The 27,282-nt window shown below is 45.3% G+C and overlaps 1 protein-coding gene and 1 long non-coding RNA gene across 5 annotated transcripts in view; one reads left to right on the top strand and one right to left on the bottom strand.

Moving 5' to 3' along the window:
- LRRTM4 (leucine rich repeat transmembrane neuronal 4) overlaps nucleotides 1-27,282 on the bottom strand; it is a 281,793-nt gene that overhangs the window by 162,586 nt on the left and 91,925 nt on the right. The window lies entirely within an intron of this gene.
- On the top strand, nucleotides 4,103-9,922 carry LOC134164898 (uncharacterized). The gene is made up of 2 exons (XR_009965305.1): nucleotides 4,103-4,548; nucleotides 7,883-9,922. It is a non-coding gene; the product is annotated as an uncharacterized LOC134164898 (long non-coding RNA).

Here is a 27,282-nt window from a genome sequence, read left to right as displayed (position 1 = left end):
TGTGTTCTGCCTGTACGCTGTATCTGAACTCGTGATGGTTGTGTGCATGGAGGAGACTTGATTCAAGCCTCACAAACCCTGGTGCTGCTACTCACGTACAGCAGTGGGAATGAGCAGAGGAACATGTCCTGGCTAGCGGCCACCTGGCAGTTATGAGGTATCTGTGCTTCCTTCTCATGTCACCACTCATGGACCTTTAATCCAAATGCTTGACCCCACCTCAGCTCACTTACAAACACTCAGAGGTTCTTCATACTGGTTTTGTTCACATCAGGGTCATCCGAATGGGACATTCCCCACGGGGCGCAGGACTGGAGAGGAAAAGGATGCACTGAACATGCCTGACACCTCACACGTTTGGTAAGTGCAGAATTTACCTGTTAATTCCATGTTAATTGATGCTGCTGTTCCTCAAGGGATTTTTATAGAATTGGGATGCTTTATCCCTTAACATCCTTAGGAACAGTCATCAGAAGGTACTAAGACAACAGCCAGCTCTTAAATACTGTCATTAATAGTCCCAAACACTATTAACATGCAAACAAATCTAACCCCAATCCCACAAAGCAATGGGTATCGTGACAAATGTGTGGATCCCAGAACAAAACAGGTCTAGGTATAAAACTGAGCCTAAATTTCTCTGGGGAATTATTTCTTCTCTTTATGGGATCTGGTTTATGGGAACAGAAACTGCGAAATTTCATGAAGCTGAAATTTCAGCTGCAAATGCTGAGCTCATTCTGGTTTAATCAAAATAATAAACATCCTTTTGAGTGGAAAAATGTTATTAAATCCAAATTAAAGATGGGATTTTTGTTTCTGGTTTTTGATTGCCTGGTTTGTAGTGGCCAAGTCAAACACAGCAACTTGTCACAGAAAGCTTTGCTTCTGAAATATCTTTTTCCTGACAAAACCCAAATTGTTCCTTTACTTTCTTCTCAACCCTTTTTGGCAGCTTCACTGTAACTTTCAAATCCTAGAATCACAGGATAGTTTGTGTTGGAAGGGGCCTTAAAGCTCACCCAGTTCCAGTTCCCTGCCATGGGCAGGGACACCTTCCACTAGAGCAGCTTGCTCCAAGTCTCATCCAGCCTGGCCTTGAACACTTCCCAAAAGTGAGGCACTGCAACACTGGGCAGTTTCGAGCTCTTACACAGGCCCAGGCAGAAAGAGAGGCCCAGAAGATGGAGACGCACTTTTGATGGCTGTGCCTGGAAGCAGGGAAGTTGTGAAGGATGCACAAGGGCATTGCTGGCTGCCACTGTGCTTTCTATGGGAAGAGATGTTCAGACTGCAGCAGCTTATTGAGTGAGCAGCACATCTCCAGACTATGCTCTGGTTCTGTAAGAAACCAATCTGGTTAAAATCTATTGGTAAATGAAGCTGCTGATTAAATCACGGATTGATTAAATACTCTTTGGTCATGTGAGAGCTGAAATACAGAAGCCAGAGCACTGGCTGCATGGCAAACACTACTCAGAAGCCAGGCTACACAAAAGGGATTCCCTTAGGGACTAACAGCAAGCATAAGGTATTGACTGCAAGAAGCCAAATGAGTGTTAGGCCTGCTGGGGTCAAGTGCAGGAGGGAAGCCAAGGCAGTGTTTCTGCATGAGCAAGGCTGGAAAATACAGCCCTGCAAGTGTCTGTATGTCTGGTTTGTCTCTGGGCTGTCTGTTTGCTAAGAGCACCGCAGAGTTGCACTGATGAACTGTCATCTCAACAATTCCTCTTCTACCTCAAACTCCTGAATTTTGCAGACTGTGACATTACAGGGCTCTGTATCTATGAGATCACAGCTCACTGATACCAGGCATGTGGTATCAGCTGTGCCTGCACCTCCAGCCTCAGCACCTGCCATGTGAGACACACCATGGAGCCAGCACTGCTTATGGCAAGTCACTTACCCCATCAGCAAACTGCTCCCACTGAAAAAGTGGCTCTTTCTTAAACCAAACCAAACCAAAATAAAGCCAGGCCCATATGTTGCTGATCAGTGCTGCTAATCTGGATGCCAAGAGGGTTGGAGACAAGGCAGAAGCTCTTCCCTGTGAGGGTGCTGAGGCGCTGGCACAGGGTGCCCAGAGAAGCTGTGGCTGCCCCATCCCTGGCAGTGTTCAAGGCCAGGTTGGACACAGGGGCTTGGAGCAAGCTGCTCCAGTGGAAGGAGTCCCTGCCCGTGGTTGGAATTGGATGGTATGGTCCTTTCCAACCTAAGCCAGTGTGTGATTCTATGATATGGCACTTATTACCTTCCCATTAACAAGCGAGGCAAAAGCCCTAATCCCTTCAATTACTGTGAGGGCTAGTACCCTCCAAACCAGCTTTTTCTTTCCTTCTCACATACACACACAAACTGCCAAAACCAAGACCACCCTTTCTCCCGGTATCGAGACACTTCCTGTCAAGCTTCATCTCATTGCCAGTGTTTCCTGCCACCAACACTCCTGAAAACAGAGCTGAGAATCAGTTGAAATGACAAACTCCCCCATGTTAGCAGGTCATCTCCTCCCCTTCCCCAGCACAGAGCCTCAGTGACACCTCCATGAGATGACATTATGCAAAAGAGCTGCCATGGCAAAGCATTTTATTATGCTTTGCCTGATTATGCTAATTCCAACTCTGTGGAGCCACTTTGCTTTCTCCCTCGCTCCTCTTCCCTCCTCCCCTCTCCTTCCTGTGCTGTTAGCAAATGGTTTTTATTGAAATGGGGAACATGAACACAGTTATGAAACAGAACAAATTAAACCAAACAGTTGGGATCACTTTTCTTTACCTCATGCACTCTCTGCTTTTGGTTTTCAGCTATTCCCATCACATGCAAAGCAACGCCGTGTTGAGGGGCCAGGCTGTCCATACCCCCCACACCCTGGTGTGCAGGCAGCCCTCGACCCGGCACTGCTGACCTGCTCCAGCAAGTCCTGCAGGACCACAACATCATCTAGGGGCTCCCCTGCTGAAAACACAGAAGCCATGTCCATGCACACAGGTAGAAGAGAGCTTTCTGGTTCTGGAAGCCCCATGTTATACCTGCACAGGTTTGTTCATGGGGTTTATTTGACTCACTGTAGTACTGATATTACTGAATACGAAAGGTCTCCAACAGTAGGGATGCTCACACTAGCAATATGAGGCTGGGGGTGACAAATTCTTGTCCTGATAACCCTGAGGCCAGTAACAAAACAGAAATCAGACAGAACTCGCAAACATTCTACTCATACAAGTGCCACAGGTGACACACGACTCCAGCCCAAAACTGATGTTTTAAAGTGAGAGAAAATATTGCAGAAGGGGCAGAAGGATGCTTGTGGGAGCAGGAGGTTTGCTGATGAGGAATGAAATGCTCCAGCCTTGCCCCACACTGCAAAGGAGGGCGGAATATCATTGGCACCTGACCCTCAAGGAAATATTCCTCCTCGACTCTGAATACAAACCTGGCTGAGTCCTGAGCTCAGATACAACATGTACCCAACAGGCACCTCATAAATTTGATCCTAAACTCAGTTTGCGGCCCTTGCCAATTGCAAGTACTTCAGAGGAAGGAATGGAGCTCCCTGCAGAAGCTGTCACACAGCAATGAAGGGGGAGGGCAGAAACATATTTGCTTCCTGGTCTCTGCAGGCAACCAGCAAAAGCCTCAAAGGATGGGATTAGTATAAAGCAAACATGGTGCAAAGAGACAGGAACTTAGTTCCCTGATGAAGTCTCTTGTAATACCAATGCATTAGGCATCTAAGGGCTTATATGAGAAGCTTAATTATTTCTCTCCAGGAATTCTCCTGTTCTGGAAAGAAATCTTTTATAACATTACAAATCCTTAAAACCCCCTCAGGATCCAGTTGTAGAATGTCCCTCTCCAGCCCGTTCTACAGCTTCCCTCCCACACGCCATCCTCATTTCTGGCCCAAGCTGAAAGGAAAAAGCAGCATTAAAATCAGGTTCCAAAGCACCAAGCCAGGATTGGTGCTGGAGAGATGAGGAAGAAACAAGGATCCTCCCTACCCTCAGCAAGAGCTGCTCAAGGTCTGCTCTTAGTTGACTTGCATTCCCCTCAAAGGTCCCTGTTCCATTAAGTGGGATGTATCACAAACATGTTCCCCCCACAGGCACCAAGGTGGCTGTGCAGAACATTTACAGGAGACGTGCTTGTGGGGAACACAAAACTCCTCTGGGAGCTTCTCAGCAGGTAAATTTGGTACAGACCAACAGGTCACATCACCCTCTTTAACACCTGCAATTTTCACTCTCAGCACAGAGCATCTTTCTCCCTTTCCTGTACCATCAGTCCCTGCTCTCCACACAGTGAAACCAAACGACCTGAGCAATCTCATTTATTTGCGAAGAGTATTTTCTCATATTGCCCTCTAATTCTTACAGGCTTTCAGGTCATGACTGCAAAATTCATGATAAACAACTCAGTAAATAGCTCCTGAGAGAGGTCCAGCAAGTCTGATCTCATCCCATGCCAGTCCTTTACTGACAGCTGTGGGTGTGGTCGCTGCCTGTCAGTCTGTCGAGCTGGACACCCAGTGCTCCAGGCACTCTGAAGGTAACAAATTGATCACCTTCCTTTTTAAAGGCACCACTGTGTAAGGTAGACATAAAAATCATAACCACTGCACCTTTTGTGTAAATAAAATAGGCTTCAGTGTGGAAAAGTAGTGACAAGGAAAGATGGATCAGTGAACCCATTGTTCAGCAGATCTGTTTCCATGCTCCTACTGCAACACCCCAACTGCTTCCAGAGAACGTACATTCTGATCTCTGATCTTAGGAATTCTGCTGCAAGGAATCTTCACAATGACAGGAGCTCGTAAGACAGGAGCAGATGTGGTCAGGGGTAACAACTGGTACCTGGAAAGCCCAGGTTACTGTTTTCCTGAGGCCTGACTCTCAGGAGTCTGTAGATGCTCCATCACACACGTCCCTTCCAGGGTTAGAAATAAAACGCAACCATGGCATTGATCAGAAAAGGACTGATGCCCAACAGCATCACCTACTGCTTCAGACACCAGAAACTTCTTCACTCGTTCTACCTGTAACCTCAAACTCTCCGTATGTGAGGTTTTCTTGTGGCCAACAGTGACACTTCAGCCACTCTCTTGTCACCCCCTAATTCCTCTACTCAGTCTTGACCATCCAAACTTCTGACTTGTAGGGGTGGGGAATGGAGAAGCTGACCCACCACATGTCCCTGAGTGGAAGCCACTCTCTGAGTCACCACATCTCACTTTGAATGTTCCCTGAAATTCCCAGTTCTCTCTGCTAACTTGTGTTTCAGCCTCTCCAGAAAGAGAACGATCCTCTGCCAACCAGAGCTCAAGGTACAGCACCACCTTTTTGTCTGCGGCTTGGGCTTCATTACTTCCTCTTGCTTAACTGCATCTCCCATCCCATGTTTTATCTCCATCATTCATTAAGGATTGCTTAAAATCTGAATCTATACTGTATGGTCAAGACTTCCATCTACTTTGATAGATGTTGATAATTCCTTTGATCCTCCACTTGTGCAGATCTTTCTAGAGAACACATCTGAACATCAGATCTTTCCCTTCCCGTGGGACAGGAGTCAGCTACGTGTTGGAACAGAGCCTGCTTTTCTGCTATTCAGGTTAATTTCTCTGGGGTGAAGAGGAAAAGGTATCTCTGAAAGCTCATTTAACACACTTAATGTTTCAGAAGTACCTAAAGACCTTCTGGAAAAAAGAATTCCTTTGCAATCCTAGCAGTGTTAAATATCATCATATGAATCATTTTTATAGCAGCAATGCCTCCTTTCAAATACAGAATCACAGACTGGTTTGGGTTGGAAGGGACCTTCAAAGCTCACCTAGTCCACCCCCCACTGCAATGAGCAGGGACATCATCAACTAGATCAGGTGACCCACAGCCACATCCAGCCTGGCCTTGAATGCCTCCAGGGACAGAGCATCCACATCCAGTGACACAGAAGAGGCCAGTCTATTGCAAAAACCCCAAGCTATATTGAACATAAAGGAGGCTCAGAAGCAATACCCCAAATTTCCAGTGTTTCGTGATGAGGTTTGATATTCCTGATTAACTGTGATGAATTCCCTCGAACAGTCTCTTCCCATTTCCAAAGCCTGCACGAGCTGGAACAGATGGAAAACTCAGTCCCTGTCACTGGAGATAGTGCTTAACAGATTACTTCAGAAAGCTGACTGAGGGTTGTCTCTTCTCTTATCACTGCTATAACAGCAGAGTAAGTAGAAGGCCTGGTAACGATTCCAGCATTCCCAGTGCCACCCCCAGGCATGAAGCAGTACATCTGCATGTTCTGGAATGCATCTTGCCCATTAGATCAGATTTATAGAGTACCTTTCTGTTCCTATTTCTTCAAGGGAAAAAGACTTGGAAGTGTTCTTGAGAGGAATTTACAATTCATATTCTGTTCACAGCTATCCTCCCCCAGCCTGGGAAAAGTAACCAAATCCAAACGGAGCTGGAATTTACACACACACAGGCTTCCAAACACCCTTTGCCTTTCCCTTCATTTAATTCCCATCTACTCGCCCGCTCGTGAAGACATTACTGGTACAGCCTCCATCAATTAAGAGCCTTGTGATATTCCCAGCACCCATTTTTGGAGCATTCCATTTTAAACCCAGAGCACTGAGGTACAAAGCGTCTGTCTGAGCATCCCGGAGCCACGAGATCTGAATTAAAGTCGACCACAGCTGACTGGGTCTGTTTCTTTCCCTGTCTTACTCAGAAGTGATGGGCTTGGTCTGGGCTTTGAGCTTGGGTTTAGGTTTGGTTTGTTTGCTTTGTTTGCATTTTAAAGGTGGCAGGTACAAAGCAAGTCCAGCTTAGACTAAGACAACCTGCAACATTAAGTCACTTACTAAACCAGTGAACACAGAACCCCAAGATGGAAGAGAGATGTGACCTCAAAGGACTTAAAGGGATCCTCAACAATCACATCTGCAGATATCAGCAAATACATGCTCAGAACAAGGTTTTAATTAGCAACTAAAAGAATTGAAGTATCTGAGTCCTAAATCCAACAGTCTCTCACCAAACACTCAAGGATTCTGGCCTCTGCACCTCACTCGAAGATAAAGCATGGGCTGCAGTCACTTCAGCCACAGAACAGCAGCAGTTGAGATAATATCTTTCTTTCTTTCTTTTATTCATGTTATTCATTGCCCTCAGAGTTTGAGCTGTGGTTTAGAGCTGTGACAACAGGATGTTAATCATTATCTTTCTGACAGAACACAGATTTCACACTTTAGTTTTTGTCCTGCATAAAGGACTTCACATCAAGAGCAAGAGAAAACAAAGAGCCTGTCCTCTACCAGCTGAGTTTAAGTGCCTTTGACTATAAGGTGGCCTTTATGGATAGAGCAATGACAGGCCCCAGGAGTCACTGTGAGAGGGATGTCAAATTCTGCCTGATGAGCAGGAACAAAAGGCAGAAGTGAAAAAGCAGGAACTAGGCCTTTCCTGCCAACAAATCTGTGTGGCATAGCCCCACATCCTTGTTAAATCTTAATAAATCACTTCAGACCTCATTGTGAACTGTGTTCAGTTTTCAATGCAGGTTAAAGAGAAATCAGAGTCAAAAGCTTGTCTTAATTATAATTCAAAGCTGACTGATACATCCATAAATAATGAGCCTGCTGCAAAGGAGAAACACTCTGATCTCTTCCATTGCCTGGCTTCAGCAGCAGCTCAGGAGCAGAGCTCTGCATCCCTTTAAGGACCAACACACACCCAACCAATAACTGATACCCAGCCCAGGTTTCAGTAAGATAAATCACTTTTTTTTTGCTTCTTATACAGATTATCCTACTTTCTACTTAAAACAGATGCTTTTGTGTTGTTTTGTGCTCTGATTTGGTAACACTTCATCATTTCAGTGTTACTCTCCTGATAATGGAATAACAGAACAAAAAGGAATATGCAATGAAGTTAATATGAGCTACAAGAGATACAGGTAGGTGTGAAAATGACAGTGTGACCAATCCCTGCTGTCAGCAACAGAGAATTATAGCTGTAATGTATTTCAGTTGGTTCTCTGGCTTCAGAAATGGTAACTTGTTTATCATTTCACCAGCATAAGAGTTTTCTCATTCATATCTCTGGGTTTCTACATGCAAATGCTGATTTCTGTTCAGCAAAGATGAGCTGCTGTAGCACTGCAATGCCAGTCTAAGGGCAGCTACCATGGAAGTGAAGGAAAGTTTTGCATCTCTTCATCAAAGGAGGTGAATAAAACCAAAACCACCCAACAGGTAGCAGCTCCAGCTTCAAAATGAGCAAGTGCTCTCTCTGAAGCGAGGACAGGCAGGTAATCGATTCCCTTCCACATAAATTCCTTTCACGGAATTCCCTACTGGACTATTATTGTTCCTCTACTCACTTCAAATGGAATATTGGGTCCGTTAAAACCAACACGAAAATTTCTCAGACACAAGATTTCATTTCATCTTTGGCTGCTACATACCCAGGAAGCACACACAGATAATAGTGTCAAAGGAAAAGCAGCTTCTCTTCAGATTCCTGACATGAAAGGAGGAAGAAAGTGCGATGAGAGGCAAACAACCATGGCTGAAAAGCAATGGGTGCGCTGAAAGCAAAACCTCAGCTCCAGCCTAATGTGAGACAGGAGGGGAGGCCACCCACCCAGGAACTCATTACCACAGCCTCATCAGCAGCTTAACCTCTATGAGGGGCTACATTCTCCCTAACAAGGCTGGGATTATCCCAGTCATCCATCTGGTAGAATCAGTTGTCTCCTGTCCGCAAACACGAAGGTGAAAGTACAGGAATGAATGAGTAGCCCAACACAAACACGTGTGTGTGCACACATCTCAGAGTGCTAAGGTAACAGAATGAGCAAGGTTTAATTCAACAGACTCCCCAAATAACATATCATCTAAAAGAGATGTGACACCAGAGTCAGATGGCTCTGGAAGAGGCATCTGGAGATCACCAAGAGCCAGCCCCAGCTCAAGCTGGGTCACTCACATGCCTACAGGGAAAAGATGTGTTCCAGGAAGTAATTACCTGGAATGAAGACCATCAAAACCAGTCTGAGCAACACAAACATTTCATTTCTCCACAAGCAAAATAAATTGATCTTGCAACAAATTCCAATTCTTAATAAACTGCTGCCTCAGATGAAACCAGAATGGATTCTAACAACGAGTGTCTAACGTGCTCCAGCAGCAGCACCCTCCTATTTACACCAGGAGGGTTCAGGCCAGAGCTCTCTGCTGACTGTAAGCATGGGAGAGAGGTCATCTCCCAGCCAAATTTCAAGCCATTCAAGACTTCAGAGGTCAAATCAGCAGCTTAACTGGAAACCAGGTGATCATTTCTGATCCCAGCCTATCAGTGCTGCACAACACCATCATGATGGGCCGTGTACAGGCAGGATCACACACTGCCTTCACTCGGTGAAATGCTGGTGGCCAAAGCCAGCAGAGAAGAGCAGAGCTGCCAGAGAATAAGCACAGCACCAGCCAGAGCCTCACAAAAGCCTCCAGGTGAGGCTCACTGTTAGGGGGACAGTCATGGCTCCAACAAGGTAAATCCAGCTCTATGAAACTGCTCTACCTATGTGAGTTACTGTGGGGTTGTAGCAATATAAAGGAGGACATTGAACATATTGCAGTGTCCTTTAACAACACTGACAGAAGGGCAAGACTCAAGACAAAATACAGTTCGGGTTCTGAAATCAATACAAGATACAGTTTTCATGTTCTGACATTCACAAGGGATCAATCACCAGGCGCAAGTGTTAATCCTCTATGGTTTCAAATAGAACGCAACTCCTGCTCTGCTTCCGTCTCTCCCCATCACAGTATTCAACTTGTATCAGTAAAACGTCAAGCTCAATCCCCTGCAGCACTGGTTAAAATTAAAATCTATTGTAATTATGCCTGATTGAAAAATGGAATTTTTGCTGTGTAGAGAATTCAAGGGGTTTGCATCTTATTGATCAGAAAAAATGAAACAAAGCATCCGATAGAATGGGAAATTCCACAAAAATCTATTGGAAAATAGTTTTTCATGTGTTTCATCTGAACTTTTTTCCACCAGCCCCTGCTCTTGTCTATGCATCATGAGTCTCCAGTGCCTCATAGCCCCCAGAACCTCTCATTTCAGTGTGGCAGGGGGATTTGGGCTCCCACCCTAGGCTGCAGCGCTTGCTGCTCTTCTAAGGCAGGCTCTTCTCACCCCATCTTCTTGCACTTGCTTGTTCTTTCCTGCTTGTCACTGTATGCAATTATGCACTTGCATTTCATTATCCAAACCTCTTTGAGATGGGAAGTGAACAAAACAGCTTTAAAAATGCTGTTCATGGGATGGAAGGAGAATCTGCATCAGCTGACCTAGACCTGGACCCCAGATCCAGATTCAGGCACGGCTCTAACCCAAGAGCAGCAAGGCCACCACGTGTTACAGTTAACAGGTACATGGGGATCTGGTTTAATCCTTAGCTCCTGACTGCCTTATCAGGCAGTGAACTGCAGATAAACAAAATTAAAAAGTGCTAAAAATTCTTGATGATTATAATAAAAGGACTGCAAAGTCCCATAAACTCTTCTGAAGATCTGGTGATAGTATCCCAAAAACGAGCACACTCCTCCAATTAAGGCTTCCTTATAAATACTCTTTATGCCCAAAGGTGTCATTTCATTTACATATTTATGAGCCTAACAAGAAAACTCTGAGGCTTGTGTTTCCCTTTTAGTTGCTGAAGGGAATAAGCTCCCTCTGAGAACACAGCCTGGTGAGCTTTGCTGCACCAGGTCATGACAGAAGGCGGCCATGCAGGGCAATGCTCCTGCCTACCGTGGCCACCTTTGGTGCTCACTGGTCCGCTCCTAACTTCCAACACTCCCATTTAGTGATCCGGTGATAAAAGCTGCTTCACAAGCTGATTCGGGGGAACCGAAGTATCCCTCTAACTCTTGCATCAATCCCACGGTGTAAAAGAGCCTGAGGGGGGCAAAAACAACCCTGCATAACCAGGGGCAGCAAGTTACAGACTAATTGGAAGAAGCGAGACAAGGCAGTATAGATTTCTCCCTAACTAGCCTTACTTTTCAATGTGAAAAGAAAATATTAAATTAAAACAGTGACTCAATTTCTATCTATTACAAAATTAGGTTATGAAAGTCAATTAAATCTGCAGTCTTGAAGCTCCAATTCCACGTGCTTGGCACCTTGCATATAGAACATCATTTCCTTTCCTTGTGAGCCCTCAACACGAGCTGTAAACCTGCCTTTAAGAAATCCCCCAGTGACCATCCGCAGTGAGATAACAAAGCAAATAAAGGAATCTTATTTTCACAACTCCCTGTGAACATTGAACCCTCCACAAATGCCCGCTTGGTACCCAAAAGCAGAGCTGTGCTTTAATTTGTTATGGGAATGACTCTATTAGCAGGAAGCGATTGCAGATATCTTTGCTGAGCTCCATCCTTAATGAATATGACCTTTCAGTGCTGCTGCTCAGCTACATTTCCACTTGGCCAACACGGGGAGCTCCTGATCAGCTAAGGACTTTCGGATGGTTAAAGAAACTAAAACACATCAAATGAAAGTAGAAACACCGAAAGAAGACAGACTTGTTCAAATATGCCCTTCAAAGCCCAGAAGACCGTTTAAATTATGTCTTCCTTCGCCTCACGCAGGAGGTATTTTTTTACCTTCCTTCCTCCTGCTTAATGAAATCTATTTGTTGACTCATGCAAGGAAAGAAGGTGATCATATTCTCTCAACTGGGCTCAATTTTGAGGCAGGTGTAAAAGCAGCTTGACCCAATAGATGAAATACAACAGTAACATCAAGAGCACTGTGCTCTTATGAAGAACATAATCCTTCCTGGTGCCAAAGCATTCTGGTAGAAAAAACAATGTTCCTGTTAAAAAGCACATAAAATTACAGAGCTTCCTGCTCGCAGCTGCCTCTCCCTCCCCTTCCTCTGTGCTGAGGGGTTTTACATGCTTTATGGCCTTTCAAAGAAGGCTGGCCCATGCGTTCGGAGCCAGCCCTGAGCTCAAAGCTTGCTGCTCAATGCTATACCCCAGCACTGCTGCAGCTTTGGGCAGTTAACCCCCTTCATTTGGCTCTCATCAAGCTGAAACCAGTCGGAACACAGACACTGCTCCACATTTATCCCTTAATTTCCCTGTACTTTAGTTGATCGGAGCCACGCAGATAAGCCAATGAGTTAAAACCAGAAGAAAAGAAGGACAACACAGAAGACACAGCATCACAGCAAGGCAGGGAAAGGAAATCAGGAGGGGGAAACCAGTCTGGGCTTTGGCACTGCTAGCTTTATCTTTGAATGTAAAAGTTAAACAATTAGAAGAGGACTGGACTCAAAGGCCCCCCTAAATCTGGGAACTGCAGCATCCCTAATTTTAGTCCATTTTAGAGATACTAACTTAGTATTTGAGTAGGGCAGGTTAGAAAACAGTGCACAAATATGAATATCCTTGCCTCTTTTTCCATGAATTTCAGAGTGTAGTACAACTTCCCATCAAAAGCACAAGATTCTAATCAGCCCTCATTAGTACCCATGTCAGATGCATGGAACAGCAGATTTCCATATGTACAAAAGGACATCAACACGATTCCTCCCATCCCATAGCCAGAGAAATTAAAAGGCATCTATGCTTTTAATGCAGCTTTGTCAAATAAGCCCCTTGTAATATTCCTATGATCATTCTGGGACTACTGTGAGGGGAAGGAACAAAGCACGGCTACGCATACTTGTGTGCCTAAGAATCATGGAATGGTTTGGGTTGGAAAGGACCTGAAGATCATTTCGTTCCAACCTCCTGCCATGGTTTCTTTTTGTTACTAATCAAAAGACACAGGAATCAGAGAGCCCCAAGAACCTGTAAGGAGAACAGAACTGAGCTAAAGCCAAGTCAGGTTTAGACAAGTCTAGACAGTCTGTACAGCAACCCGGAGCAGGCCTCAGGTCTTCCTGAGCATCCTCTTCCCTGGGGAATGTGCCTATAAATTGTGCTGAATCCTAAAAATATTTACCAGGTGACCAATCATCTGTTAGGCCGTGGTTGTCAGGGAAACAGACACTTATGAACACCCCTTCAGGCACACCGTGCCAAAGCATCGCATCTGCCCTTCCCTGCCCTCCCTCTTCCTCACTCACACCGCTCAGAGCAGCACCGAGCCCAGCACCACACAGGGTGTTCAAGGACCTCCCTCTGTACAGCCCGACCCCTCACAACCACACTCACTCTTTTCAGCCAAGGCTTCCAGTGCAGCAGCTCCCCAGTGCACACAGGTTGATGCCTCTATCCCAGCGATCACTCCTTGGAGTGGAATCTCCCTCTTTGGCCACTGAACAGCAAGTTTCCCACCCACAGCCCTCAGAGGAATTGGTGACAGCCAGAAGATGCCCTGGCTTCCACTTCTGCGGTCCCTGCTGTGATTCCTTTACCTTGAGAAAGAAACCACCTCAGCACAGAGGCTGCTGACCCCCTGTCAGAGCAGTTTACTTCTCGACAAGATCCATGCACAAGAGCTACTTTGAGGTTTAATTAATGCCTTTTGCTCTGAAACTCTTTGAAGATCAGACAGTGAATTACACCTGCATGGAGCGAACGCGGATCCTGCCATCGGAGCAGACACGTTTATTTCTGAGGCTTGGCTGCCCTTCCTTTTATTTTCTCTATAAAATCTTTTTATACTTATTTTTTTTTAATAGAACACCATTAAAATCAGTCAGTGTCAAACGATGAGGAACAATTCTGGAAAGTATGTTCCAGGCAGAGAGTTATAAATTCACTGTATTTGACAAGAAAGTGGCATTTTCTGATACTCACTGCAGAGAGCACCCAAACCCACCCAGTTGCTGTGGTTACCCTCAGGATGCTGTGCCCACCATGATAATCCCCAGAACTTTCATGCAGTAACATTTGGGCCATATTTGTGTTTTCACCTCCTCTGCTTTAAAATAAGAGGAGAAAAAAATGACAAGAGGAAGGAATGAGAGACTCCCTTTGCAGCTCTATTACCCTCAACCTTCTGTTCCATCTGCATTCAGCACAGAAGATGAAGTGGTAATTTTTAGTGCGTGGCTCTGAACAGCAGACCAAAATCAGAGCAACTGCGAACAAAACGTGTGAATATGGCAGACAGGAGAGGGGGGCCCAGGAGAACTACAGAGGGAGCAGCACTTTCCACACAGCAGAACTCCCAGGAGCCTTTCAGCTCCACCATACAGGCACAGGCAGATCACACAAGGTCACAGGAAACTACAGCAAGAAGAGGAAAAGTCATTTCCCAAGCAAGAGAATCATCTTGTTCCTCGTGATCTGAGAGGGGCTTGAAATGGGAGGAATGACATTTTATATCTGTGCATGTTTAAAAACATTACCCATGACATCTTCAGTTATTCTTGTTCCCCTGAAAGCAGGGAAATCTCACCCTCTGGACCTCTCCTCACAACGACTGCCAGAGATTTCTGCCTTTCACTGGAAAAATGTATTTTTTTCTTATAGATTCTTTTTTTAGTTCCCTATCTTTCGGCTTCACTATCTTCTAATTTGTGAGTAATGAGACAGAAGTGAAGCTCCAAATAACTATCCTCCACATCAGTCATTATTGAGAATACTTTAATCATCCTTCATCTTAGTCATCTCTTTTCTAAGATTAAATGCTTCCAATCTCACTCATGCTCCAAAAAACGCTGGGAAAGCAACAACAATTAAACAGCAAATATGAACACAGAGACATCTGAAAGGGTACTGACAGATTGTACTTCACTCCTGGTGTGTGTGTGTGTGTGTGTGTGTATATATATATGTATATGTGTGTGTGTGACTGGGTACTGCTCAGTGGCAGGCTTCTCAAGGCAGCACTTCAGCACTGGAGAGCAGAGCTGCTTTGGGCCGCCCAGGCACGCTGCCACGTCGGCTCTTTGCAAACAGCTTGTAAAACCAGAGGCAAAGCATCTCGCACAGAGCAGCAACTCAGGGGCTGGAAAACACAGGGGCCCCGTCTGAATAGCTGCCTCTGTTCGAAAGGCCATGTGCCTCCAGCACCACCTTTATGCCTCAGAACACCCCGTGTCAAGCCAGTAAACACTGACCTACTTTAGAGATAAGAAAACTGAGATTTGAGAGGCCTGAAGCAGCTACTGTGACACTGCAATGAATTGTTATGACCTAATTAAAAGCAAAGGCGTCGTCTAAGGGAATGGATTTCAAGAAAGCTGCATTTAATCCCCATACAATCACACAGAATGGATTTACTCGATACGCTCTGTGCTCGTGGGGCAATCGCTTATTCCTTCCCTCTGTATCCATTTCCCTTCTCACCACCTTGTTCCTCCTCTTCGTTGCAATTCAATGGGGGCACATGTGCAGCACCTTGCACCGGAGGTCCTACACTCAGCAGAGCCCAGAGTGCTGCTGCTAAATAAGCAACAGTCACAAACCAGCATCCAGTAACTAAAGGAACTGATTCCATAGAACATAAAGGATACCCTTTGCTACCATTATGGCAAAGGTGAGATCAACTACAACCACAACACCCGGGAATATTTTGCAAACAAATTCACAACAGTAAGGGGAAAAATAGCAAAATTTGCTGGATAATTTATTCACAAGGAATAATTCTTCCAGCTCTAATAGTAATACATAATTACATATCATGATGGCGTATTATGTATTAGTTGGGGGTACTAATTAGTTAATGTTTGTACAGCTTCTTGAAGGTGTAATGTGCTTAAGCATTATTATTAAGGGGAACACTGCGTTTGAAATTATTTTTACCATAACTGAGAGCGGTATCACCCACACCCTTTCAAAGAGCTGTGATCAGTTGAACATGGTACCTGCCGCGCCTTTGTCATGGAGGAGAACTCACAGCACAAATTAGGTACGAGGGGGAAGTCTTAACAGCTCCCTTGTTGCTGAGCAGATTAAAAGTGAGCTCATTTATTGCCATTTTCAAGGAGCCTTCTTTGAAACCGAGGTGTGACTGTACCTGACACGCACGAGATCGCACCAGCTCCAGCTCATCAGGTATGACACGATGCCAGGACCTTCCATGGGCTTCAACAGTGCTACAGTAGATGCTCAGTGCCACCGATAATCAGGCTCTTAAAGCAATCTACACAGGTGCCTCATATGGCTATTACTTAGATTAGAAAGGTTAAAAGCCATGAGATATACCTGTACTTGCCCAAGCCTGATCAACCTACTGCTCAACTACTGCAGGAAGGAGGAAAAACTGCCCCCAAACCTATTTGACATTAGAAGCTTTAATACCTGCCTCTGAGGCTCAGAAAGAACTCTGAGGAAGTGCAACATTACCATGAAGAAGAGCTTTTAATTTCATAAAATCTCCATTATACACAAGACAAATGTAACAGCCATAAACATCAGAGGTTAATACACTCCGAACAGCCGTGCCAGGCAGTTCGTTGCTTTTATTTTCCCCTAGTGACAGAGACAAGAAGTAAAGCCAGTGGAAATTTTCAGCGTGGAAGTAGCCTGCTATCATTTGGAAGACAGTCCATTGGTACTTCCAGCTGTCAAACTCAGTCCAAAGGACACTAACGCAAGCAAACACGCTGGCATTTTGCTGCTAAAAGAAAGGAGGATTCTTTTTCATGAGGAGTTTCATCAAAAACCATTACTTGAAGCTTTCTTTCAAAACTTCCAACATCTGCATTTTGTAATTGTTCTGCGCCCTGGCTAAATGATCCATGAAAGAGAATAGAGTGCACATCCATTTTATGCAAGATCCCCAGCAAATGCACACCACTCTTCAGCCCAAAGGCCAAGCACTTCAGCTTTTGCCTTTGGAACTTCTTCAGAAGCATCCCACGCTAAATATCTCTGGCACTGGGGAGTCTGATCTCACTGGTGCCTTTGGTACATGTGAGTAACTATTCATGGATCAAGGAAATGGCTAACAAAGCTGTTACTCTTAGCTTGTCTGTTGCAACTACCTTGCACTGCTTCATAAAGGGGTTCAGCCTCCTCTTCTAACGCTGGAGAGCAGATTCATGACAGGACTTGCAGTCACGGGTCAGCTCCTGACAGTCTATTTGTGTACATACATTACTCTTGACAGATGCTAAAATGAATGCCTCCTAAATCAAGTGCGGTGCGAAAATGAAAATCAAGTGTTTTATGTTCAGATGAGTCACTGCTATTCATCTCTTGTATCTGCACTCTTTTGGACTCCACAATCTTATCCCAGTGTATTTGTATTAAGTGTATGTGACGCTAACATAACTGGTGGCAGATCAAGACGCTTCCCAGCTCCCTTTGGGAATCCAAGTTTAGACACCAACATGCAAACACATGCACTATGGTCCAACTGACAACTAAAGGATGCATTAGCACTGTCAGTGTGGAGGTGCTCGGTTTGAACTATGCAAACAGTGAGTAATGGCCAGGGAGGGAAGAGATGAGCTGGCACATTTTCAGGCCAAATTAAGAACCTGGAAAATTACACTTGCGGATGTTTGCATTCATTTCCCTCCTCAATGTTCCATCACTCTGTGATAGCCACTGATGCAGCTTCTATTAATTCAACAGCAACACAGCCACTATATGCTTAATTTGGTGGTGCAGCACCTTATCTGAGCTACAACTCATTGAAGCATAAACCATCATCTTAATGGTTGAAGCAATATCACATTCTCACCAGGAATGTGACTACCTACTCATAATCATCAGCCAACTCTTGCATCTCCAACTCAACAGCCTCTTCCACCTCTAACACTGGGTCTTCCCCAGCCCCTCACTCAGAAGACCAGACACTGTGGTCACAGAAACGAGACCACGTGTGTCCTTGGGCAAGCTGTGCTGGGGATTCTAAGTCAAACTAGAGTACGTTCCGAGGTGGGCAGAAGGCACAAAGCAAAGAGGCAGTGCAATGACCAGCCAGACAACGTGCTGGTCTCCAGGATGGAAGCTTTCACCAGAACCGTTAACCACCGTGCTGCCAAGTACGTGTGGCGAATCTGAGTCAAGCCCAGGAGCTGTGCAGGTACTCCATTCCAATGTTTCTCTGTCTGTCCTACAATAGCAGTTCAGGTAAGAACAGGAGCTTTCATCCCTGCAGGAACGAACCCACTCTGAGGCTGTCCTGTATCGCTTCCTTGCAGCGATTTCATCTGTCAGACTGGCTGAAAACAACACCCAGGTCATGCAAGTACCTGGTTACATGTATGTCTGCAGATGCTGTAACAACACATCAGACACCCTCCTGATGATTCATCTGACCTAAGAAACTTAAAGCCTTTGCAGGAGCCTGGCCTAAATCTAGCACATAAAGCACAGTGAAGTCAATAAAACATACACACGACTCTCTTTAACCATACTGCCTTTCATTCTCCAAGCAATTTTTCATTAAAGCTTTAATAGTGCAGTCATCTATATAGAAATGACAGATATTTTTTAAGTCCTTGCTTAAAAGTTGACCCCCTCTAGTCAGGAACCAAGTGCAGCATGTCACTTCTGATAGTATCTATTAGTATTATGAATACTTTTGTGGTTTCCTAGTAGCACTTGTTCACACTTGGCTAAATCAATAAGCAATTTCCCCCTACGTATGTAATATACAGTCGCTGTGACAGGAACCAGATGGCTTCTTCTACCTGCAATTGAGTTTAGTATTTTACAAAAATAATAACAAAAAGAATAAACAGAATAAATACTGAGAGACAAAAAATACCTTTTGCTTAATTCCTCTTGTGCTGCCTACCATGGCAATAACAGACCCAACAGTTAACATCAGCATAACAAGGTAGTGGGGAGCTGGGGCATGGGCACCCTGTGCCAGGGAAGAGCTTCTGCCTAAGAGCTCATCTCAGTCTCCCCTCTGGCAGGTTAAAGCCATTCCCCTTGGCCTGTCCCTACAGGCCCTTGTCCCAAGCCCCTCTCCAGCTTTCCTGCAGCCCCTTCAGGCACTGGAGCTGCTCTCAGGTCTCCCCTTCAGGAGCCTTCTCTTCTCCAGGCTGCCCCAGCCCAGCTCTCTCAGCCTGGCTCCAGAGCAGAGCTGCTCCAGCCCTCGCAGCAGCTCCATGGCCTCCTCTGGCCTCGCTCCAACAGCTCCACATCCCTCCTGTGCTGCTGCCCCAGGGCTGGATCAGGGCTGCAGGGGGGTCTCCCCAGAGCGCAGCAGAAGGAGAGAAGGATAAAAGGATGAAAATAAGGATCAAAAAGCGATAAAAGCTCTGTGAAGGCCAGCACTGACCACACACAGCTGAGACGACAAATCTCAGTACTCTGGTTTCCCTTGCACAAAAGGCAGATCCAGTCCAGCCTCTGCCAACTGCAGCTGACTCAGTGTGTAACAGGGAGATATACATTTATATAGAAACACAGAACACCAGGTTGGAAAGTCCAACCCTTCAACCTTTAGTCTGTACACAAATCCCACAGGGAACTCAGAAAACAACTGGCAGAACATAAACTGAATTGTTGCTCGTTCTGGCTCTAACAGCACTTCCAAGCACCAGGAGCAACCTATTCCAGACTGAGGTCCTGAGCCCTGGAAGCTCCAATGCTTCAAGCAAGACCCAAAGCATTCTGTAAAGCACATTCAACTTCCTACTAGGTATGCACTGTAACTTCTAAACACTCACAGTAATCGTTTCAAATCCATAGAAACACCAGGTTTAGTTTTAGATTGTCTTTAAATCTTTCCTTTAAGCAGTCAGGAAAATGAGTTTTGTTCAGTTCCTTTGAAGAAGAAAGGCCACAAATAATGAAAAAAGAACCACTAAAAAATGAGAAGACAAACTCAGGCCCATAGAAGTCATGCGAGGACAGGGAAAAAAGGGGAATATTGTACGGAAGTCTTTTTAAGAATCTCTTCTTAATTTTCTATTAAACATCTCTGACAGCCCCCTTGTCTGTCTCCAGAGCTTGTTGATCTGGTTTCCCTTGTACCTTCCCTAAGCCTGTTCAGGCTCTCCCCATGTAACAGAGCACCCAACGCCTCCCGTTTCTTAGCTGTGCGATTCCCGAACGCATCCCATGAAAGCACAGAGCACTGGAGAAGTAAATGTTTGCAAGTGACATTTTCGTATGGTTATGTGCTGCCTCCTTTTCTAAATGACACCAAAAGCTAAAGACTAATGTGAAAAGGGCACATTTATTATGACTTTTATTGCTGTAGCCCTCAGAGGCCCCCGTGGAACAGGAGTTCTGCCCAGCCCCAGCCCACAGCAGTTCAGTGGACATACCAAGCAAAGGCAAAAGGAAGACTGAACTTCAAGGAAGAAACCTGTTCAGACAGGAGCAGGGAGAAAGCTCCGTCAGCTCTTTGTAGACAGTGAAATGAATACCAACAGCTTGGGACAGGCTCTATTACTTTGTTTATTCATCTGCATGTAATTTAGAGGAGACTGAACTAAGCTGCAAACACGGTTGGGATGTGCATGATGGCAGCAGATGGATTCCGTGAGCGGAGGAATCCAGCACTCCAGATTGCCAGCTCTAGAGGCACAAGTCCTCTCTGCAGCCACCAGACAGGTGCAACAGCGGTGTCATCCCCTCCATGGAGTGTTTCAGACCTAGGCTGGAAGGAATAACCAGTCTGTCAAAGCTCTTTTCTGCACCAGACCCCTTCTACAGGTATCACTGCTTTCTGAAGACCCATGGATCAGGAACCTTCTGGGTGCAATGCTGGAAAACCTTTCCATTCATCCTTGAAGAAACTACCTGCGAATGAGTAAGTGCTTTTACATAGGCCAGAACCCTGGATCTTTCCACCTGTAGTTCATGTGGCTGGATTTAAACTACACATTGGAGCTAAGACCTGATGCACACTCATTGCCTGCTGGCAGTCTCCTGTCTTTCCAATGACATTCCTAGAGCACCTCCCCTTCCTGGCTCCCCTTCCTGGAGCTGCCACACCACCCAAACCAGCCAGGGTGCTGGTGGGACCAGCATCCAAACAGTCCTGGTGATAAAACAGTTTTATCATAGAATCACAGAACCCCAGCCTGGTTTGGGTTGGAAGGGAGCTTAAGGCTCATTCAGTTCCAGCCCCCTGCCACAGGCAGGGACCCCTTCCACTGGAGCAGCTTGCTCCAAGCCCCTGTGTCCAACCTGGCCTTGAACACTGCCAGGGATGGGGCAGCCACAGCTTCTCTGGACACCCTGTGCCAGCGCCTCAGCACCCTCACATGGAAGAGCTTCTTCCTGATGCCTAACCTGCTTCCCCTGATTAAGTTTAAACCCAACTTTGCTCCCTTTAAGCTACTGCTCTGTGCTGTGACGACTGTTTCAGGAGCTGATCGTGCAGTGCTCAGCACCACGCACCAGAGTGCCCAAAGTGGGTCAGCACACCCTGAAGCCAGCACCATAAAGAAGTTTTCAAGTTCCTTCTGTAATTTTGGACTGGAGGAACTGCTCACCCCAATTTTCATTTCTAGGTTTTGTTTCCATAAATACTTCTTGTGCCCCATTTCTGATACTGCACATACACATAAAGCTACAACTTTGTGGTAAGCCTGTTCTAAAGCAACTCAAATGAAGGGCCTCTCCTGAACAGCTCACTCCCCAGATCCTTGGAATATGCAGAGAACCCCTTCACTGGCACATTTCTGCTGTGATGTCTCGGGAAGAAGATTCTCCTGCAGACCCATTGCACCCATATCCGAAAGGGATGGTTGGGATGGACAGAGCTGGCTTCACACCAAAGACAGTGGCCAGTGAAGCCCTGGATACGTCCATCTTCAGTAAAGGGGTGGTCTGGAGCCTTTGGCCATCCCTGCGATTAAAGGAACATCCATGAACACGAATGGTGTGCTACTGAGCTGGCCTCAATCTGAATTTCTCACATGCTTCTCAAGAAGGACAGCAACAGCTCCCAGTGAGGCTCTGTGAAGGTCCTGGAACAGATTCTGTTCCAGAGAGCAAAGCTACTTTCTGGTAAATTCTGTATAATATGAGTTTTAAACTGGGAATTACACCAGAGGTACTGAGCGCCTGCATGGCTTAAAGAGGAAACTGAGTTTAAACGTGTAAGTCCTGATCCTGTTGTCCAGCTGCATGGTTAAAGCCATTACACAGTATTTTGGCTCCAACAGGATTCTGCACATTAGAAAGGAGATTATGAAAATCAAATTTATGGGCCAAAGGTCTGTTTAACAGCACAAGAGGAAAAAGTCAGAGGAAGAGACAGAAACCTTACAGCCTGGTCACTAGACTAAGAAATGAAACAGAGAGACTCTGCAGACCTCTCTGGCCGTGAGACAAATACATCTCACTGCATCTCTAGTTGGGAACAGGAGGATAAACCCTTCTACTGCCAAACTGATGCTCTGGATGTGGTGAATAAGCAAAGGAGGAACTTCAATATTAACAGGAGGGAAGGAGAAACCAGCAGTGGGAATGAGCAGTCCTGTTTGCTGTGCCCTGGGAGACCAGGGCACACTGCTCTGAGCTGATAAAGAACACGTTGACCCTGCAACGGCTGTAACCAGTCCGGAACAGCCCAGTGCCATGCCTGGAACACACTGAGCTCAGCTTTGCCTCCCTTTCTTTGCCCATGCAGACCTGCACTAAATAGAAGTGAGGGACAATTTGATTACAGTTTGTAAGCAGTTTTGCATTTAGGCATGAGTTCACTGCAGCACAGCCTGAAAGTGCATACAGCATCTGGCACAGGGGGTCAAGGTCAGCAGAGCCTCTATGATCATACACAACCATGACTATAAATCAATGCTATGAAAAGCAAAAATGGGAGGAAAATAATGATCCAGCTTTTTAAAATACAATGAGGAAAATACCACTGCAAACTGCCTTTAAAGGAAGAGAAAAACCTACCAAACTAAAACGGAGCAGCAGCAGCCTTTTCTAAGGATCCTTATGGTAGAGAAGCGTACCAAGTTCAAGGACCTGACTTGAAGAAATCAGATAAAGCTCAGAGGTAGGTAAAAACAGGGAGAGAAGGGAGAAAAAAACCTTCAGATGATCAAACATCAAACGGATGAGGAGTTGAAATAAGGTATAAAAACCCCAGAGCTTCCACCCTAGGATGGAGGCAGCTGCAAGCAAAGCTCAGAATGGCTCTGCCTGATGTTCATGCTGTTGTCTGACTCCAAGATGATGAGAAAATAGTCCCAAGCAAATGCTTGTGAAGGGAAACAAAGCAAACCTTGCATGTTTGTGTAATTAGCAATCAGCACAAGGAGAGAGGAAAAATACTTAAGTGCCTACCTGAATGAAAAAGCCTATTGCAGAGCTCGGAAACAAAGCCCCGGCCTGCTGCCCAGGGGAAAGCAGGCATAAACAGGGGCTTTCAATGGGATCACATTATCCAAATGTTGATTCACTAAACATAAGCACGGAGAAAAGCTGATTTTTTTCTTTTCCTGTTTGTGAAAGGTCTGTAAAGACTCTGGAACTCAAAGAACAAATTGTGCATGTTATCCGTGAGTGCTGTACCCATACATAACTGACACCTACAACATCACACACTCTGCTCTTCCCCAAACACAGCTACTCATAAGTGGAGAGGTTTTGGCAATAACAAATTCACTTGAATCTTTTCTATCATGGAAAAAACACCACGTGGTGTTTCTTCTATTTCACAGAACCCTGGAACAGTTTGAGTTGAAGGGACCTTAAAGCTCATCCAGCTCCAAACCCTGCCACGGGCAGGGACCCCTTCCACTGGAGCAGCTTGCTCCAAGCCCCTGTGTCCAACCTGGCCTTGAACACTGCCAGGGATGGGGCAGCCACAGCTTCTCTGGGCACCCTGTGCCAGTGCCTCAGCACCCTCACAGGGAAGAGCTTCTGCCTAAGAGCTCATCTCAGTCTCCCCTCTGGCAATCGGGCTCTGGAAGTCTGCATGGGCAAGGAATCTTGCAGGTGCATTGGCTCTGTGGGTACCAGTTGTAACGCTGCCAGAGCTCTCCTAACTGTAGCGAAATCAAGTCTCTTTGCAAGACTTGTATTTCCCACACAAATGTGTCTTGCTCTCACTTCTGCAGCAGGCTGGATCTCAGTCACAGCTGGATGCAAGTCCAACATGCAGTGTGCGCAGGCAAGCATTTCCAGAAGTTACATCTTCCACGTTCTGCAGGATGGTTTGCATTAGGATGAGTTTTTTGCCACCCCAAGTGCTCACTCCCATCTTTCTCCCCATGGATAATGGGACCTTCACTGCAAGCAAAGTCTTTTTGTTATGAAGGTGCCCCGAAGCAGCATAACTTAGCAAGCTATAGTAAGGCATCTATTCCATGCTGTTTCCATGGAAGGGCTGAGGTAGTGAGCCTCTCGACTACCACAAGGCAATTCAAACCACACAACTCCCCTCTTTAAAAAGTCCTGAATGACGCAGACTACCCAAGATGGAACCTCAAGAATGGAGCTGACTCCTTAAATCACTGTTTCCACACTGGGAACCGCCTGATGGGTGCCACAGTCTCTACTTTCAATCTCAGCATCAAATATGAATAATTATGAACTATGTTTTGTTCACTGAATCTTTCAAACGAATTTCCCTGAGCCAGTGAACTGCTGGTTCTGTAAAGCAGACGTTAGTTTTTGGAGGTTTCTATTTGCTTTACCACTACAGCTCATTTGAGTAGGTTTCAGATCTGACATGTGGTTGTAAATAGCTTATCAGCAATTAATAAATAATTAACACGCACTGTAAGAAATGATCAGAAATCACATGTGACCTCTTATTTATGAGCTTACCCGGTTTTAAAATTCATCAATGATTAACTACTGCTTCTTAAACCACTTCCAAAATGTACACAGAGCAAAGCAGTAATTGCTATATTAAGTCTGAAAAGTGGCTCACCCATATGCTGCCCACCCAGGGGAGGTTCCAACTAACAACCAGCAGAGGTGAATTGTAGAAACAGTAATGAAAATCTAAAGGAACGGGTCAGGGTTTGGGTTTGTTGGGTTTTTTTCCCCAATTGAAACATGTTTTCCTTTGGTTTTATTACTCTGGTTTTAGAGCCTTTGTTAGCAAAGGGGCCTTGACGCAACTCAACATGACTTCAGCAGCATCATTTAATTTCAAGTGTGTCAGTGAAAGCACATATTCATGTGCTAATTTCACTTCATCTCCTTGATAACAAGCACAAAACAAAACTTGAACGTTACCTCTGTTAATGCTGCTCTGACACGTGGTTTAGAGGCTGGAGAAAGAAGCAGGAAAGAAGAGGAAACGCACCGGTACTGGCCAAGAGAGACAACAGCAGCTTAGTACTAAGCAAACAGATGTAAACATCTCCACTTGAAGAGAACCAAGACTCTAGTTGTACCAAGTACAACCAGTACTAACTGGCCCAAAACCCTACTCAGGTCTCTGTGTGCTGCTGGAGGTGCCTCCAGTCCTCTCCACTTACTGCCTGCTTGCACCCTTCCCATGTTGTCAGTTCATTTCTGTATGGCTGTTCCCAGTGTTAATACCCTCACGTGGAGACCCTGTGGCCCCTGTGACCCTGTGGTCAGTGTGGTCGTGTTCTCCAAGTGCAGATTTTACCCCTTTACTTCCTGTGCTTATGCTTCTCTCTCACAAGTAACACATTTGCTGTGTCCCAACACTGCCAGAGTCCCTGCACAACGTTATTTCTTGGATTAGGAGGTAATGCAGCTGTGTCTGTGAGCCAGGGGCGCATTTTAGGATCACATCACCTTTCTCCTTTGCTGTTGTTGTTTGTTACGACATGCACATACACCCCAGGATGCACAGCATAAAGTATCCCCTGCTGTTCCCACCCTGCTTTAACCATAGGGTTAGGATTTATCAGTGCTGCTTCCAAACCCTGGGTCTGTGCCTTTACTGATGAAGACACAAGACCTCTGCCTGCTTGAGAATGGTGCTGCAACACAGAAAGGAGCACTGGAATCTAATGTACCTCGAAATGTACCTTGCTGCTAACAGTAAAATGAAGCCATTAAATAAACAGGAAGTAGTGCAACTCCAGATTAGGAATGAAGTTATTGCCATTTTATACATGCATATAGACAGAAGCCTCTATTTCCCTTGAGCTCAGTTCGATCCCATGCTGCTCGTTTTGATTAATATTTAATCACTGCTTAAAACAGTGAACATGAAATAGTTAAATCATCCAAAGGCTTTTTTTTTGTTTTAGGTAGCAGGTGAGATGAAAACAGCTCTGCCAATGCCCTGCTGAAGGGAGGGAGGGAACACTTGCTTGGGAGGAAGAGAGACCATTGCCATTTTTTCACCTGACACATTTTCAAAGGGAATAATATGTTTTCCTTCCTGGTATTTCTGCTCCGTGATGATCTAACACGCTGTTCTGGCGAACACTAAAAGACAGGCTGGAAGCCCTTTCAGGTAAGGATTTATTTTATAGCAATGTTCCATGTCTATAAGATACCTCATCACAAAGTAGGACCTTGACCATGAACAGGAATTCTAACTACTGCTGCAACGCAAAGAGGCAGAAAGAAGTCAGCATCTTCAGCTCCTGCCTTTAGCAGCCCTGACTAAAATGTCACTATTGTTTTTTAAGGGAAAACAGCATTTTCTATCCAGAAAGCATCGATAGGAAACATCCATTCCTGATAATAGAAAAGAAAGAAAAAGACAATTCCTGGGTTAGGGATACAGCTAGTTGGGGTTTTTTTTTTTCCATTTGGCAGGTTCAGGTTTCCATGAGGATACCAAAGCCCCAAGATTTGATGTTTCTGGGAACCCAAAGATGCTTCTAGGAAAAAAAATACATCTTTACAAAACCTGTCTATTTGTAATCCTGCAATACTGTTTGTAGGATCATAGAATCCCAGAACCATTTGGGTTGAAGGGACCTTAAAGCTCATCCATGGGCAGGGAAACCTTTCAGCAGAGCAGGTTGTTCCAAGCCCTGTCCAGCCTTGAACACGGCCAGGGATGGGGCATCAATGACAAAACAAGTGCCTAAAAACGGAGTCACTAATTACAATATATTCACTCAAATGTATTCAGTCCCCAGGATAAGTATATAGGAATATCTGATACATCACACAAAGTCTTCATTTGTAGCTCTTCGAAAGCAGAGGAATGGTTAATGAAGAAAGGAACAGGAAAGCCTGTGAGGATGGCAGCAATTGCAGACAATAAACCAGGGTAAGAGACACCCAAAGAAGCTGGGTGCTAAATCTGACTTTCCAGGTCAATGCAGAAAGATGCTACTGAGAAATATCTCAGTACTTAACAGGTAATTTAGACAATGCTGAGAGCCAGGTGGTAAGTGGAAAGACACATGCTTTAAGGAGAGAATGGTGTGATGGACTGAGACAGGGAGAAAGAAGCACCTCAG

Source organism: Pezoporus occidentalis, unplaced genomic scaffold (genome assembly GCF_034315485.1).
Source record: "Pezoporus occidentalis ecotype Australia unplaced genomic scaffold, CSIRO_AGI_Poc_V1 ctg228, whole genome shotgun sequence".
Classification (NCBI taxonomy): Eukaryota; Metazoa; Chordata; class Aves; order Psittaciformes; family Psittacidae; genus Pezoporus; species Pezoporus occidentalis.
The sequence above is the reverse complement of the archived record's forward strand: the minus strand, read 5'-3'. Positions and strand labels throughout refer to the sequence as shown.